Here is a 16,159-nt window from a genome sequence, read left to right on the forward strand (position 1 = left end):
TGGCGCCCAAGCGGTTACTGGTGGGTGTTTGCTGCAAGCAATTTCAGACCGAGTTTCGAAGGCAGAGGCAGATAAGAGGAGAAAGAAGCATTTTTCTCTAACAAATTAACGTTTTTTGGGCCAAACTTTTGGTAGCTTTACTAATTGATTTTTAACAATTGATTTACAGCTGCAGTCCTGATGGGTGCATTACATTTTATACAATCTTGTGGCTGCAGCTGTAGCTCAATAGTTACAATCAATCATCTACAAGAAGTCATGGGTCGCCCGGGCCCCAGACTCCCTTGTATTATGGATTTATGCAAAGTTTGATAAAAAATGTGTTTGACCATTTAAAGGTAACATTTAGGCAAAATAATAAATATTATAATTAAAAATAAATAAAAATGTGATAATTTGTATTCAATTTCATCATAATATGAATTACGTGTCTGCTGATTGCACGTTGCGGTATCACGGCCGCTGCATTTACAATGACGCCGCAGGACGCCGCTGCTTCTCTCTGATGCTAATTCTGCCCTTCATCGCTCGACATTCTGTGCAGTGATCTTTTCACACGTTACATTGCATGCAGTGTCTGGTTATAATATCACAAATCAGGGATTGATGTAAAACCCGCCGTACATGATACTTTAACCCTTTATAGTGCAGTGTAATATTTATTCAGTAACCTAGAACAACTATGGGATTGCCTGTACACAGCAGGACTCCTGCCTCTCACTTAGTTGGGACTGTTTGCTGTCCTACTCCTGGTTCTGTTCCTCTGCTCAGTCCCTGACTATGCTTCTGTCTCACACTTGTGATTGTGTGTCAAGCACCAATTTCTTGATACTTGGTATCCTACTTCCTGATTCTGACCTTTGGCTTGGTTCCTGACTATGCTTCAGCCCTACACTTTCAATTGATTCTTATTGTCCTACTCCTGGTTTTGACACTTGACTTGGTTCCTTACTATACTTCTGCCTCTCGCTTAAAATTGATACTTATTGTCCTACTTCTGGTTCTGACCCTTGGCTTGGTTCATGACTAGGATTCAACCCCACAGTACATATTCTTTTAATTGCTTATCTGATCCTAATTCTGGAGATGATCTTTGGCTTGATTCCTGAATATGCTTTAGCACCATGCTTCAAATTGATACTTATTGTCCTACTCCTGGTTCTGACCCTTGGCTTGGTTCATGACTATGCTTCAGCCCCACACTTTCAATTTCTACTTATTGTCCTACTCCTGGCTTGACACTTGACTTGGTTCCTGACTATGCTTCTTCCTCTCACTTAAAATTGATACTTATTGTCCTACTCCTGGTTCTGACCCTTGGCTTGGTTCATGACTATGCTACAACCCCACAGTACATATTAATACTTTTAACTGCTTATCTGATCCTTCTTCTGAATAAGATCTTTGGCTCGATTCCTGACTATGCTTATTGCCCTACTCCTGCTTCTGACCTTGGCCTGGTTCCTGCAGCTTCTGCAGGACATCCGGGACATTTTGTAGATACAAGTCTCCCCCAACACCTCCTCTAATATCACCTTCTGGTGGTACAAGGACTTACTAGGAGTTTACATCCACGTATAGTACTTTATATACAATTCCGGTGAGCTTTCTAATTACAATCTACAGACTTGTTAAGAGATTCTCACTGTATGTAACATGTGTAGTTATCACTTCCCATTATAAACTATAAATGGAAGATTAGATCCAGCATGAAGAGCTCTTCACAGTTAACAAGCAATGTCAGCTGAGGATAAGAAGAGCGGCATTATCCTGCTGTCATTGTGAGCAGCACCCGGTGCCATGTGCTCGCAGCAGAGATGATGTTTGAGTACTTGTAAGTGACTGTAACAAAGGTAATTTAATGGTGACGCTTTGTACAGTAAACTATTTCAAGACCCTTTTGTCCGTAGAGTGGGGGGGGGGGGGGGGTATCATCGCCAAACCCTAGCAGTATACAACACTTTCTACTGTAATTAAAGGTGATCTTCAGGATCCTTCTCACGGAGGTTTATTATCCCCACTGTACGAGTCAATTACCTGAATCTTCTATTTTGTCTATTGAGTGTCTGGTAGTTTGTAATATTTCTAACCTCCATGTAATGGAATTTTCCTCTGTTTGACTTCCGACTGAACTTGTGACGGACTTGTGCTAATACGCAGAGGGTGACCTGAACAAGCCGAGCTGCAGTCACAATTATGTCTTTTCAAGTCTTTGTGTTACATAATGTCACATAACATGTTCACATCACAGGAAAGGCGGAGGAGAGATCATAAAGATATTTAGATGCAATACTTAGTGGTATATCAGAGCAACATCATCCTTATTGTCCCTAGCTTCAACCTTTGTTCTCATCCCTGCTTTAATCCTCTATGTCCCCATCAGTATAGTCAGTAAAAGGCTTGTTTTTTTGTGACTTGACTCATATTTTTCATTGGAATCACGTCTACAATGGTGAATCCGCGTCCTATTTGGGCAGCAGCCCGGGGCCCTGGGCTTCTGTGGGGCCCATGCCCACTCAAATCAATATAGTCACAGCATCTACCCTCAGTCTCAGCAGCCACAGATACAAAATGTAGCATGCGGCAGAGGAAGAGAATGGAATGGAATCTTTGAAAGTCTCTAGTGAAGCTGCTTGTTTATCTCCTTCCTTCTGCTGTCGGTCAGGGAGGGGAGGGGCGGCATTGATTTTGCTTCTTGAATTCACAAGCTGGAAGTTGACTATATTAATAATAATAATTCTTTATTTATATAGCGCACACATATTACGCAGCGCTGCACAAGCTTGTCAAATTGGTCCATTTCCCCATGGGGTTCACAATCTAATCAACCTACCAGTGTGTTTTGGAGTGTTGGAGGAAACCTGAGTACCCAGAGAAAACCCACACAAACCTGGAGAGAACATACAAACTCTTTGCAGATGTTGACCTGGGTGGGATTCAAACCCAGGACCCCAGCGCTGCAAGGCAGAAGTGCTACCCACTCAGCCACTGTGCCGCCCTATACAGTCTTGCAAAACTGTGCTTCCCTTCTACAAATTTTAATGTCTGCAACTGCTGCCTAACAACTATACTCTACAACTATCTGCCTTACTTAACTTTGGGTCCGATGTTCGAGTACGTCCTGTGCGACCCAGACATTGCTGGGTTAGTGGCCATGGAGCCAATCCAGCAACCGTCGCTCTTAGCTACTAGCTATAGCTGTGATTGGTCAGACGGACACCCCTGACCAATCACAGCCATGGCTAGGAGCAAGGGTCATCAATTTTCTTGGCTGCCAATCCAGTAATATGTCCGGGTTGTACAAGGAATAAATCCACCACTGACTTTGGATTATTTACCATTTATTTGGGATACTTCATCCAATGCAGCCAACAGTAAAAAAGTCTAATAGAAAAAACTCTTTTTTCTTAATATTTATCTCGAGTCGTCTTGACCAGCATTTCACCACTAGACACACAAGGTTGTTCACTGAAGATCGTCACAGGATGCTGAACCCTCAATGAACGATCTACGTTTGTGTCTATGTTTTTTTTTACTGTTAGTTGCAGTATACTACAGGGGCTGGGCAGGCTGTATACTACAGGGGCTGGGCAGGCTGTATACTACAGGGGGCTGGCAGACTGTATACTACAGGGGGCTGGCAGACTGTATACTACAGGGGCTGGGCAGGATGTATACTACAGGGGGCTGGCAGACTGTATACTACAGGGGGCTGGCAGGCTGTATACTACAGGGGCTGGGCAGGCTGTATACTACAGGGGGCTGGTGGCTGTATACTACAGGGGGCTGGGGGCTGTATACTACAGGGGGCTGGTGGCTGTATACTACAGGGGCTGGGCAGGCTGTATACTACAGGGGGCTGGCAGACTGTATACTACAGGGGGCTGGCAGACTGTATACTACAGGGGGCTGGCAGGCTGTATACTACAGGGGCTGGGAAGGCTGTATACTACAGGGGCTGGGCAGGATGTATACTACAGGGGGCTGGCAGGCTATATACTACAGGGGCTGGGCAGGCTGTATACTACAGGGGCTGGGCAGACTGTATACTACAGGGGGCTGGCAGACTGTATACTACAGGGGGCTGGCAGGCTGTATACTACAGGGGCTGGGCAGGCTGTATACTACAGGGGGCTGGTGGCTGTATACTACAGGGGGCTGGGGGCTGTATACTACAGGGGGCTGGTGGCTGTATACTACAGGGGCTGGGCAGGCTGTATACTACAGGGGGCTGGCAGACTGTATACTACAGGGGGCTGGCAGACTGTATACTACAGGGGGCTGGCAGGCTGTATACTACAGGGGCTGGGCAGGCTGTATACTACAGGGGCTGGGCAGGATGTATACTACAGGGGGCTGGCAGGCTATATACTACAGGGGCTGGGCAGGCTGTATACTACAGGGGCTGGGCAGACTGTATACTACAGGGGGCTGGCAGACTGTATACTACAGGGGGCTGGGCAGGCTGTATACTACAGGGGCTGGGCAGGATGTATACTACAGGGGCTGGCAGGCTATATACTACAGGGGGCTGGCAGACTATATACTACAGGGGCTGGGCAGGCTGTATACTACAGGGGCTGGGCAGGCTGTATACTACAGGGGGCTGGCAGACTGTATACTACAGGGGCTGGGCAGGCTGTATGCTACAGGGGCTGGGCAGGCTGTATACTACAGGGGCTGGGCAGGCTGTATGCTACAGGGGCTGGGCAGGCTGTATACTACAGGGGGCTGGCAGACTGTATACTACAGGGGGCTGGCAGGCTGTATACTACAGGAGCTGGGCAGGCTGTATGCTACAGGAGCTGGCAGGCTGTATACTACAGGGGGCTGGGCAGGCTGTATACTACAGGGGCTGGGCAGGCTGTATACTACAGGGGCTGGCAGGCTATATACTACAGGGGGCTGGGCAGGCTGTATGCTACAGGAGCTGGGCAGGCTGTATACTACAGGGGGCTGGCAGACTGTATACTACAGGGGCTGGGCAGGCTGTATACTACAGGGGGCTGGGCAGGCTGTATGCTACAGGAGCTGGGCAGGCTATATACTACAGGGGCTGGGCAGGCTGTATACTACAGGGGCTGGGCAGGCTGTATACTACAGGGGGCTGGGCAGGCTGTATGCTACAGGAGCTGGGCAGGCTGTATACTACAGGGGGCTGGCAGGCTATATACTACAGGGGCTGGGCAGGCTATATACTACAGGGGCTGGGCAGGATATATGCTACAGGGGCTGGGCAGGCTGTATACTACAGGGGCTGGGCAGGCTGTATACTACAGGGGCTGGGCAGGCTGTATGCTACAGGGGCTGGGCAGGCTGTATGCTACAGGGGCTGGGCAGGCTGTATACTACAGGGGGCTGGGCAGGCTGTATACTACAGGGGGCTGGCAGACTGTATGCTACAGGGGCTGGGCAGGCTGTATGCTACAGGGGCTGGGCAGGCTGTATGCTACAGGGGGCTGGGCAGGCTGTATACTACAGGGGCTGGGCAGGCTGTATACTACAGGGGCTGGGCAGGCTGTATACTACAGGGGCTGGGCAGGCTGTATACTACAGGGGCTGGGCAGGCTATATACTACAGGGGCTGGGCAGGCTGTATGCTACAGGGGCTGGGCAGGCTGTATACTACAGGAGCTGGGCAGGCTGTATACTACAGGGGGCTGGGCAGGCTGTATACTACAGGGGCTGGACAGGCTATATACTACAGGGGGCTGGGCAGGCTGTATGCTACAGGAGCTGGGCAGGCTGTATACTACAGGGGGCTGGCAGACTGTATACTACAGGGGCTGGGCAGACTATATACTACAGGGGGCTGGCAGGCTATATACTACAGGGGCTGGGCAGACTATATACTACAGGGGCTGGGCAGGCTATATACTACAGGGGCTGGGCAGGCTGTATACTACAGGGGCTGGGCAGGCTGTACACTACAGGGGCTGGGCAGGCTGTATGCTACAGGGGCTGGGCAGGCTGTATACTACAGGAGCTGGGCAGGCTGTATACTACAGGGGCTGGGCAGGCTGTATACTACAGGGGGCTGGGCAGGCTGTATGCTACAGGAGCTGGGCAGGCTGTATACTACAGGGGCTGGGCAGGCTGTATGCTACAGGGGCTGGGCAGGCTGTATGCTACAGGGGCTGGGCAGGCTGTATGCTACAGGGGCTGGGCAGGCTGTATACTACAGGGGCTGGGCAGGCTGTATGCTACAGGGGCTGGGCAGGCTGTATGCTACAGGGGGCTGGGCAGGCTGTATACTACAGGGGCTGGGCAGGCTGTATGCTACAGGGGCTGGGCAGGCTGTATGCTACAGGGGGCTGGTGGCTGTATACTACAGGGGCTGAGCAGGCTGTATGCTACAGGGGCTGGGCAGGCTATATACTACAGGGGCTGGGCAGGCTGTATACTACAGGGGCTGGGCAGGCTGTATACTACAGGGGGCTGGGCAGGCTATATACTACAGGGGGCTGGTGGCTGTATACTACAGGAGCTGGGCAGGCTGTATACTATAGGGGCTGGGCAGGCTGTATACTACAGGGGGCTGGGCAGGCTGTATACTACAGGGGCTGGGCAGGCTGTATGCTACAGGGGCTGGGCAGGCTGTATACTACAGAGGGCTGGCAGGCTGTACACTACAGGGGCTGAGCAGGCTGTATGCTACAGGGGCTGGGCAGGCTGTATACTACAGGGGCTGGCAGGTTGTATACTACAGGGGTTGGGCAGGCTGTATACTACAGGGGCTGGGCAGGCTGTATACTACAGGGGCTGGGCAGGCTGTATACTACAGGGGGCTAGTGGCTGTATACTACAGGGGGCTGGCAGACTGTATACTACAGGGGCTGGGCAGGCTGTATGCTACAGGGGCTGGGCAGGCTGTATACTACAGGGGGCTGGGCAGGCTGTATACTACAGGGGCTGGGCAGGCTGTATACTACAGGGGGCTGGGCAGGCTGTATACTACAGGGGCTGGGCAGGCTGTATACTACAGGGGCTGGGCTGGCTGCATACTCCAGGGGCTGGGCAGGCTGTATACTCCAGGGGCTGGGCAGGCTGTATACTACAGGGGGCTGGGCAGGCTATATACTACAGGGGGCTGGGCAGGCTGTATACTACAGGGGGCTGTCAGACTATATACTGGGAGGCTGTGACCAATACATTTCCCACCCTTGGCTTATACTCGAGTCAATAGGTTTTCCCAGTTTTTTGTGTTGAAATTAGGGGTCTCAGCTTATACTCGAGTATATACGGTAATCTGGAGTTGGACATTCCGGATCCGGGATCGCGCAGGGACCGGGTAAGTAAATGTGCCCCAATATGTCATATAATCACCAGAAATAGCAAAGCATGCACACTGGACTATCGATTCCTGCAAATTTGGATTGAAGGGTATTGATATATTTGTGAGTCACTCCCATAACATCTGTGGTTATGATATAGTGATATACAGCAGCAATAGTAAGATACACCAGCGCTCAGTACAGAGCACACACCCTGCCACTCTATGATATGTCATCTATGTAGAAGAGTGAGTAGAGGAAGGCATTACACTCTATGCGTCCTGCTGAAGTATTCATGAACCCATCAAACCTCCTCACAGGAAGAAGCAGCGAGGACATAGCAGGACTCCCTAAAAGTAATCACCTAAAATACCATAAAATATGTCTCGTATATCACTCTATCCAGACGGCTGCTTCTTGTACCGACATCCTACGCAAAGTTGTTGATTTTTAGTTTTTCGGATGCGAATTCATAAAGTTGATGTTTCATAAAATATTTTTCATTTTTTTTCGGAGTTGAAATATTAATGGTATTTTAGAGAAATACTAGACACTTGTCTTCTTGTAAATGTTGGTGGTGAAGCATAAAACACGACGGAGGACATGAATATTTCAGCTCAGCTCATGTCTGGATATAACGACACGAGGATCAGAATGAAGTGCAAGGAGGTAATGACACGAGACAAACACCAAGGGGTCGGATTAGGGTTACAAGACATTGGGGCAGATTTAATTACCCCGCCGATTCGCAATCCAGCGGCGCGTTCTCTGCGGTGGATTCGGGTCCGGCCGGGATTCATTAAGGCAGTTCCTCCGACGTCCACCAGGTGGCACTGCTGCTCCGATGAAGAGCATCGGAACGCACTAAAGTTCACCGGCTTATTCCAAGTGAAGATAAGTGCAAGCTCCGCGACACTTTTCTTTTTTTAAATGCGGCAGTTTTTTCAAATCCGTCGGGTTTTCGTTCGGCCACGCCCCCCGATTTCCGTAGCGTGCATGCCAGCGCCGATGCGCCACAATCCGATCGCGCGCGCCAAAATCCCGGGGAAATCGGCGCAAAACGGAAATATTCGGGTAACATGTCGCGAATCAGGCCCTTAGTAAATGACCCCCAATGACCCACATCTATTATTCTGGCTGCGACAGTTTTGTCCGACTTTGCAAACTCCTTGTACATGTAGTTATAAAGCGTCTGCGCCAGTTTTGTGTCGCGGCTGCACTGTGTCCGGCAAGACAGAAAAATCGGCACCTAAAGGGGCTGTTACTGCTTAGAAGGAGTTTACAAAATATTCAATACTGCGACTCGATGCACAATGTATATTAAAGGTGCACCATAAAAAAGATGATGCATATGTGCAGAGCAGTGCAGGGGGCGCCAGATTAATGCAGAATGTGCACCAGTGTCCAATAATCTGCAGCACCCTGTACATTCGTGAGAAAAACTGCACTTGGTGCAGTTAGCCTTAATATTGCCCAACTTTTGATGAACTATAATATTAATGTCATGTATGTACACAGTGACTGCACCAGCAGCAGAATTCCTAGCCCGCAGGCTGCTTAAGCCTGGGGGCGGCAGGACTGGCAGTGTTCGCCTCCCGCTCCCCCCTTTTTTCCCTTCCTGTTTTTTGTTAATCCCTCCCCCCATGTTACCCGTCACCTGCTTGTTTTCTGTGTAGCCATCAAGTGGCCAGGAAGTGCGCCTGGCCACTTGATGGCGCTAGTCCTGGGCTATTTAGCCCCGAGCGCGGAGCTAGTCCAGCCTCTTTTGGACTGCTCCGCGCTCAAGAGATTACCCCTGCAGGAACTGCAAGTATGGCAGACCCTGCGCTGATGGTGTTGCCCAGCTGGATCTCCCAGAACGTCTGCTGTCCCCTTTGTGCCACAGGACGGTTTGATGTTGTCTGGGAATCTTAAGTCGGTTAGGGATAATGAGTTGCTGGTGGGTGAAAAGTTGTTGAAAGAAGTGGAGTTCGGCAGAATGGCGGGCCCCTTTTCTGTTCCGCCTTTTGATAATTTGCGGGTATCACCGTTGGGTCTAGTTCCAAAGAAAGAGTCTGGTAAATTCCATTTGATCCATCATTTGTCATATCCAGCGGGCGAATCGGTGAACAATGGTATTTGCAAGCCTGGAGGCGTATAGCCGTTGGGCTAATGACTGCACAAAGGGTGTCTTAGGTAACGGGGTTATAAGTACAGGAATAGGCCCTCTTTGACAGAGATGGTTTTTCCTTTCCTTTCTGTCTCCCTGCGTATTCCAGGGAGGTGGGGGCTACGTGACTAGGGGCAGGGCTGGTGGGGGGGGGGGCTACGTGACTAGGGGCGGGCTTGTGTCGTGGGTGGTACAGGAAGTGAGCATAGCATAAATAGGGGCTGCAGACGTCACTCACCCTCTTTCTGGATCGCGTTTTCTCCTGGCACCACGTCTGATGACGCTGTCCGGCAGAGAATTCGGGCTGAAGGGTCTGCATGGCTTCAGGCCCTCCTGGATGAGGCCTCCCCTGGATCCCCAGCGATGCCTCCGCCTGCTCCTCCAGCGCAGCGCCGTTCGGGTAGGCTATCGCGCCCCCCTAGCCGGTTGTCCCCCTCGGAAGCAGCAGCCGCGCGCCACCGCTCTGCGCCTCCTGTCCCCCGTGATGGTAGGGCTGCCGCCACGGCCCCGTCCGCGGTGGCTGTGGTACAGGTAGCGGGCCGAGATTCATTCCCCGCTGTGCTGCCGACGCCGTCAGTTGATACTGAGGGACGGCGTCGGTCATCACGGTCCCGGTCCTCGGCGTCTCGCGGGTCGGCGGTGATCCCCTCATCTGCGGCGCGCGGCGCCGTGAGTCGTCCTCCTCCCCCACCGCCGCCGGCGCGCTCTGCCCCTTGATCGGGCTCCCTGTGCGGTCGCTCGGGTCAGGGGTTTGGCTGTGGTTCCTCAGCACCACCAGCCCCCTGCTCCGTCCTCCGTCCCCGCACCATTGCTTGCGTCAGCGCCGGGCGGGAGTATGGCTGCAGCTGCTCCTGGTCCCCAGCCTCTCCTGGCCCCTCCCCCCCACACAGTGCCACTGGGCAGGGGTCAGGCTGCTGCTGCATTTGGTCCCCAGCCCTCTGCCCAGATGGCTAGTGGCGGTGCCTGCGGTACCGCCGAACATTACTCACCCCTGCCATTGTCCTCCTCCGACGAATATAGCGGGCACGATGAGGCCACGCTGGGGGCGGAGCTAGAGCCGCTGTCCTCGTTGCAGTTGGTGGTTCCCGCCCCCTTGATGGGACCCATGCTGTCCGGGGACTTGGGCCCCGGCTACTTGGTCCCTGATAATGCGTCCCGGGCCTCCTCAGTCCTCTCCGGCGGCAGCTCTAGGCGTACCGGCAGTTCAGGCGCCTCCAGGCGGCGCACTGCCTCGCGGCCCCCGTCCGTCAGGCGCAAGCGGCATCGCCCAAGGGACAGGCGGGGTTCTTTCTCTTCCGTCTATTCCAGGTCCTCTGGCGCTTCGGCTTCTTCGATGGCTTCGGTGGAGCCTCGCCGCCGCAGGGAGCGCTCAGCACGTCGCCATCATCGCAGTCAGAGGAGTCGGCGTTCACATTGTGGCTCTCCAGCTTCTTCCCAGGTGGCTGCGGTTCCTGCGCCTCCTAGTGTTCCTGCTCCATTGACAAATCCATTTCCGGCAGTTCAGGTGGCTCCGCCTACGTCTGTTGCTCCGCCTGGTGAGTCCACCTGCTTGCAGGCTTGGGGTGGGACGGTGTCGGATTCTGCCCTGTTGGCTTCTGTCCGTTCTCTCTTGGGGGCGGCACCCTCGGCTCCAGCTGGGGTGTTGCCGCTTCCAACAGGGAAGTCGGTAGCCGAGGCCTCCACTTCGACGTTTACTCCCTCTATTCCGGTTTTTAGGGATACCTATTTCTGTGGGGTCTCTCTTCTCGGCACTCGCCTGTCCGAGGATACCAGGGATAAGATTTTGCGGAATGATTATATTGAGATTTGGTCCCTGGATTCGGTGACTGTGGACAAGGAGCGCCGTTTTGAACGGGGGGTGGAGAGGAAACCCAGGGTGGCGAAGACCTTTAACAATTGGGTACAGGCTTTCGCTGTGCTGGGTTGTGTGCTGTCACAGAAGTTCCCTGATAGGTCTCCGCAGTTGTTTGTGTATTTAGACACGATTTTTAGTGCTTTCCGCACCCATGGGGGGTCCGCATGGGGGAAGTATGATGAGGAGTTCAGGAGGAGGTTGGCCCAGCGTCCTGATGTTGGTTGGGACACTAAGGCGACCGATGTTTGGCTTAGGCTCATGACAACGCCGAGGCCCTTGCTTGGGGCCGCCTCCTCCTCCTCCTCTTCATCCATTCCTAGGGCTTCCCTCGGGGCGGGGGCGGCTCGCAGGTCCGGGACATGCTGGATGTTTAATGAGGGCCACTGCCGCTTCTACGGCGCATGTAAATTCCGGCATGAGTGCTCCAACTGTGGGGGCTCCCACACCGCAATCTGCTGTTCCCATCCGGCGGCAGTCCCCTCGCGATCTCAAGGTGGTGGTCGCGCAGAGGACTCCGGTGCGCGTGCTAGAGATGTTGCCGTGGCTAGAACTGTATCCCAGGAAGGCGGAAGCCGCCCTTCTTAGGACAGGTTTTTCTTTTGGTTTTTTCATCCCGTTCACGCCTCGGGATTTTCCGTCATTTTCCAGGAACTTGAAGTCTGTTCGGGAATTTCCAGATGTGGCTAGGGACAAAGTTAGGAAGGAGGTGGAGTTGGGCCGCATGGCGGGCCCCTTTCACATCCTCCCTTTTCCTAATTTGCGAGTTTCCCCTTTGGGAGTGGTTCCCAAGAAGGAGGCTGGTAAATTTAGATTGATCCACCATTTGTCTTATCCTGCAGGGTCTTCGGTTAACGACGGAATCTCCAAGGATTTGATATTGGTGTCTTACGTGTCCTTTGACAGGGCTGTTGATTTGGTTCGGAATGCCGGCTCCGGTGCCCTTATGGCCAAGTCCGATATTGAATCCGCATTTCGCTTGCTGCCAGTGCATGCTGATTGCTTCCACTTATTGGGTTGCCAATTGGATGATGCTTTTTATTACGACATGTGCCTTCCGATGGGGTGCTCTATCTCCTGTTATTATTTTGAGGTTTTTAGCACCTTTTTGGAATGGGTTCTTCGTCGTGGAACGTCCTCCTCATTGGTTACCCATTACTTGGACAATTTCTTATTTGTTGGTCCGGGTGGCTGCTCCCATTGCGATTTTCTGCTTAGCTCTTTTAAGTTTTTGGCGCAGCGCTTTGGGGTTCCCCTCTCGGCAGAAAAGACGGTGGGCCCCTGTACGGTTTTGTCCTTTTTGGGTATTGAAATCGTTTCAGTGGCTATGGAGTTCCGTCTCCCTGAGGATAAATTGCAGAAATTGCGCAATGCTATTTCGGAATGCCTGGGTGCCAAAAAATTGCTGCTGCGTCAGGTGCAATCATTGTTAGGCCTGTTAGTTTTCGCCTGTCGTATTATGCCCATGGGTCGAGTTTTTTCGAGGAGATTGTCGCTGGCGACGGTGGGGGCCAGTTCCCCCCATCACAGGGTCCGTATCACCAGGCAGATTAAAGACGATATGCGTGTGTGGGAGTTATTCCTTGCCGACTACAACGGGCACACTTGCTGGCGGTCAACTCCAGAGTCCAGCTCGGATCTCCAGCTGTTTACGGACGCCTCGGGAGGGCTGGGTTTCGGTGGTATTTTTGGTTCGGCCTGGTGCGCAGACGCGTGGCCTCCTTCCTGGCGCGATCGGGGCTGGTGCGGAAATCTCACCCTTCTCGAACTCTTCCCTATCGCAGTGGCAGTCGAATTGTGGTGGGCTTCCATGTCTGCTAAATCTATCGTGTTCTTGACTGATAATTTGAGTGTTGTGCATGCAATTAACAATCTTTCTTCTTCCTCCCTGCCAGTTTTGGTGCTGCTGCGTAGATTGATGCTCCGCTGCCTTCAGCACAATATTTCTTTTAGGGCCCGCCATGTCCCCGGGGTTGAGAATACAGCGGCTGATGCTTTATCTCGTTTTCGTTGGCAGGTTTTTCGGGATCTGTGTCCGTCAGCGGACTTGCAGGGTACCCCTTGTCCGGGTTCCCTTTGGACCGTGATGGAGGCCAGCTGGTCCCGCTCGTAAGGTCGTCGGTGGCCCCTTCTACGTGGACGGCGTATGGTTTTGAAAGGTTGGAAGAAAGGTTCCAAGTGGTGCGATTCTCGTCGCCCGGTTTCTTTTTCTATTTTGCTTCGCTTGTTAGCCTCCCTTCCCTCGGTGTGCTCGGGTGAGTTTGAAGTTTTGTTGTTTCGGGCAGCGTTTATTCTTGCGTTTTTTGGTGCTTTGCGTGTGTCGGAGTTGGTGGCGCCGAGTGCTACGCGTCCTGGTGGTTTGCTTATGGCGGATGTGATTTTGTCGCATAATGGTTTGCGCTTTAGGCTTCGTCGCTCTAAAACTGATATATGGGGGCGGGGTTGTTGGGTATTGTTGCGTCCCTTTGCAGGCGAGGCCTGCCCCGTGTCCGCCGTATCTGCGTATTTAGCTGGCCGGGTTGGGGGTGAGCAGTTCCTGGTTCACAGGGATTCTTCTCCTTTGACTCGGTTTCAATTTGCTTCTGTTTTTAAGAAGGCCCTTGAGACGGTCGGGCTTCCCTCGGCAGAATATGGGACCCATTCCTTTCGTATTGGGGCGGCGACCACGGCTAGTGAGTTGGGTTTGTCCGATGGGGATGTGCAGCGCATTGGGAGATGGCGTTCCAACTGTTTTGTGGGTTATGTTCGCCCTGATTTGCTTTTGTGTTAACGTTTTTTCTCTTCCAGGTCCTCGTCCGGCGTTGTGGCTGATCGGCCATTCTTACGTGTATTGGGCTGAGCATCGGGCCCAGGTTCGCCCGGGTGGAAGAGCGTTGGGTTTCTACGACGTCGACGTCTTCTGGCGTGGTCTCCGCGGCCTGCGCTGGTTGCAAGCTCTCCCAGAGGTCGTGGAGATCAGCCGTCGCCCTCCGGTCCCGACCGTGTTGGTTATTCACCTCGGGGGCAACGATCTTTGCCACGTCCGTTTAAGTGAGCTTATCGCCCTCATCCAATCCGACCTGGAGCGGTTTGCTTCTTATTTCGGCCAGCTAGTGCTGGTGTGGTCGGAAATTATTCCGAGGGCTGTGTGGGAAGGTGCCCGGGATGTGGCAGCTATAGAGAGAGGGCGGAGGTTGCTGAACACCCGGGTGTCAAGGTTTGTTCGGGCCAGAGGTGGCGTTGTTATTCGCCACAGGCAATTGGAGGGGGATAACAGCTGTTTGCTGTTGGCCGACGGGGTCCATCTTACGGACATCGGGTTGGATATATTTTTGTCCGGATTGCAGGATGGCATCGAGAGGGCTCTGTTTTGGTTGGCTGGGGGTCGGAGGGTCGTGTAGGTGGTACACGACCTCCTTCTTGGCGGTTATTTGGGGTTATTTGGCCTACATGCCCATTGGCTGGCAGGCATACAGGTGGGAGGGGTTTTGTTGCACTTGGTTTGTTATTTAAATTTGTTTATCTGTTAAATTATGTTTTAAATAATACAAAAAAATAATATAAAAAAAATAAATGTTTATTACAATAATATATAAAGCTGTGGCCGACCCTCACGTCAACCCACATATGTTTAACTTTAATACAAGTCTCTGTGTATTTTTTAACGGTGAATTTTGGTTTAGGGTTAAAGGGGCCTGTGCTCCCGGTGGTTCATGGTTTAACTTTATTTGGGCAGTCTTGCAAGCCCGGAGGCGTATAGCTGTTGGGCTAATGACTGCACAAAGGGGTCTTAGGTAACGGGATTATAAGTACAGGAAAAGGCCCTCTTTGACGGAGATGGTTTTTCCTTTCCTTTCTGTCTCCCTGCGTATTCCAGGGAGGTGGGGGCTACGTGACTAGGGGCGGGGCTACGTGACTAGGGGCGGGCTTGTGTCGTGGGTGGTACAGGAAGTGAGCATAGCATAAATAGGGGCTGCAGACGTCACTCACCCTCTTTCCGGATTGCGTTTCCCACCCGCCTTCCCTTTGTTTAAGGTATTTTCGGCGTTAATATTGTCACAGCTGGCGGTTATTTGGGGTTATTTGGCCTACATTCTCATTGGCTGGCAGGCATACAGGTGGGAGGGGTTTTGTTGCACTTGGTTTGTTATTTAAATTTGTTTATCTGTTAAATTATGTTTTAAATAATACAAAAAAATAATATAAAAAAAAAAATGTCTATTACAATAATATATAAAGCTGTGGCCGACCCTCACGTCAACCCACATATGTTCAACTTTAATACAAGTCTCCGTGTAGTTTTTTAAAGGCGAATTTTGGTTTAGGGTTAAAGGGGCCCGTGCTCCCGGTGGTTCGTGGTTTAACTTTATTTGGGCAGTCTCCTCAGGAGGAGGTGGCTGTGTCTTACACTTCTTTCGACAAGGCTGTGCTTTTGGTTAACGAAGCTGGCCCTGGGGCCCTTATGGCCAAGTCGGATATTGAATCTGCCTTCCGCCTCCTTCCGGTGCATCCGTCCTCTTTTCACTTGCTGGGTTGCAAAATTAATGAATCTTTCTTTGTGGACATGTGTCTGCCTATGGGTTGTTCCATATCTTGTAGATACTTCGAGATGTTCAGTAGTTTTCTGGAGTGGGTAGTCCGTTTGGAATCGGGTTCCAATTGGATTATACATTACTTGGATGACTTTTTATTCATAGGTAAGAACGGTTCTGCTGACAGTTTGAGGTTGTTGAATGTTTTTCGCTGTCTGGCTGATTATTTTGGAGTTCCGTTGTCAGCTGAGAAGACCGAGGGCCCTACTACAAGGCTGACCTTTTTGGGCATCCTTATTGATTCCGAGGACATGACCCTTGGCCTCCCAGCCGAAAAGTTGGAACGCTTACGCGGGGACATTGATTTGTGTTC

Source organism: Engystomops pustulosus, chromosome 11 (genome assembly GCF_040894005.1).
Source record: "Engystomops pustulosus chromosome 11, aEngPut4.maternal, whole genome shotgun sequence".
In the NCBI taxonomy this organism is placed as follows: domain Eukaryota; kingdom Metazoa; phylum Chordata; class Amphibia; order Anura; family Leptodactylidae; genus Engystomops; species Engystomops pustulosus.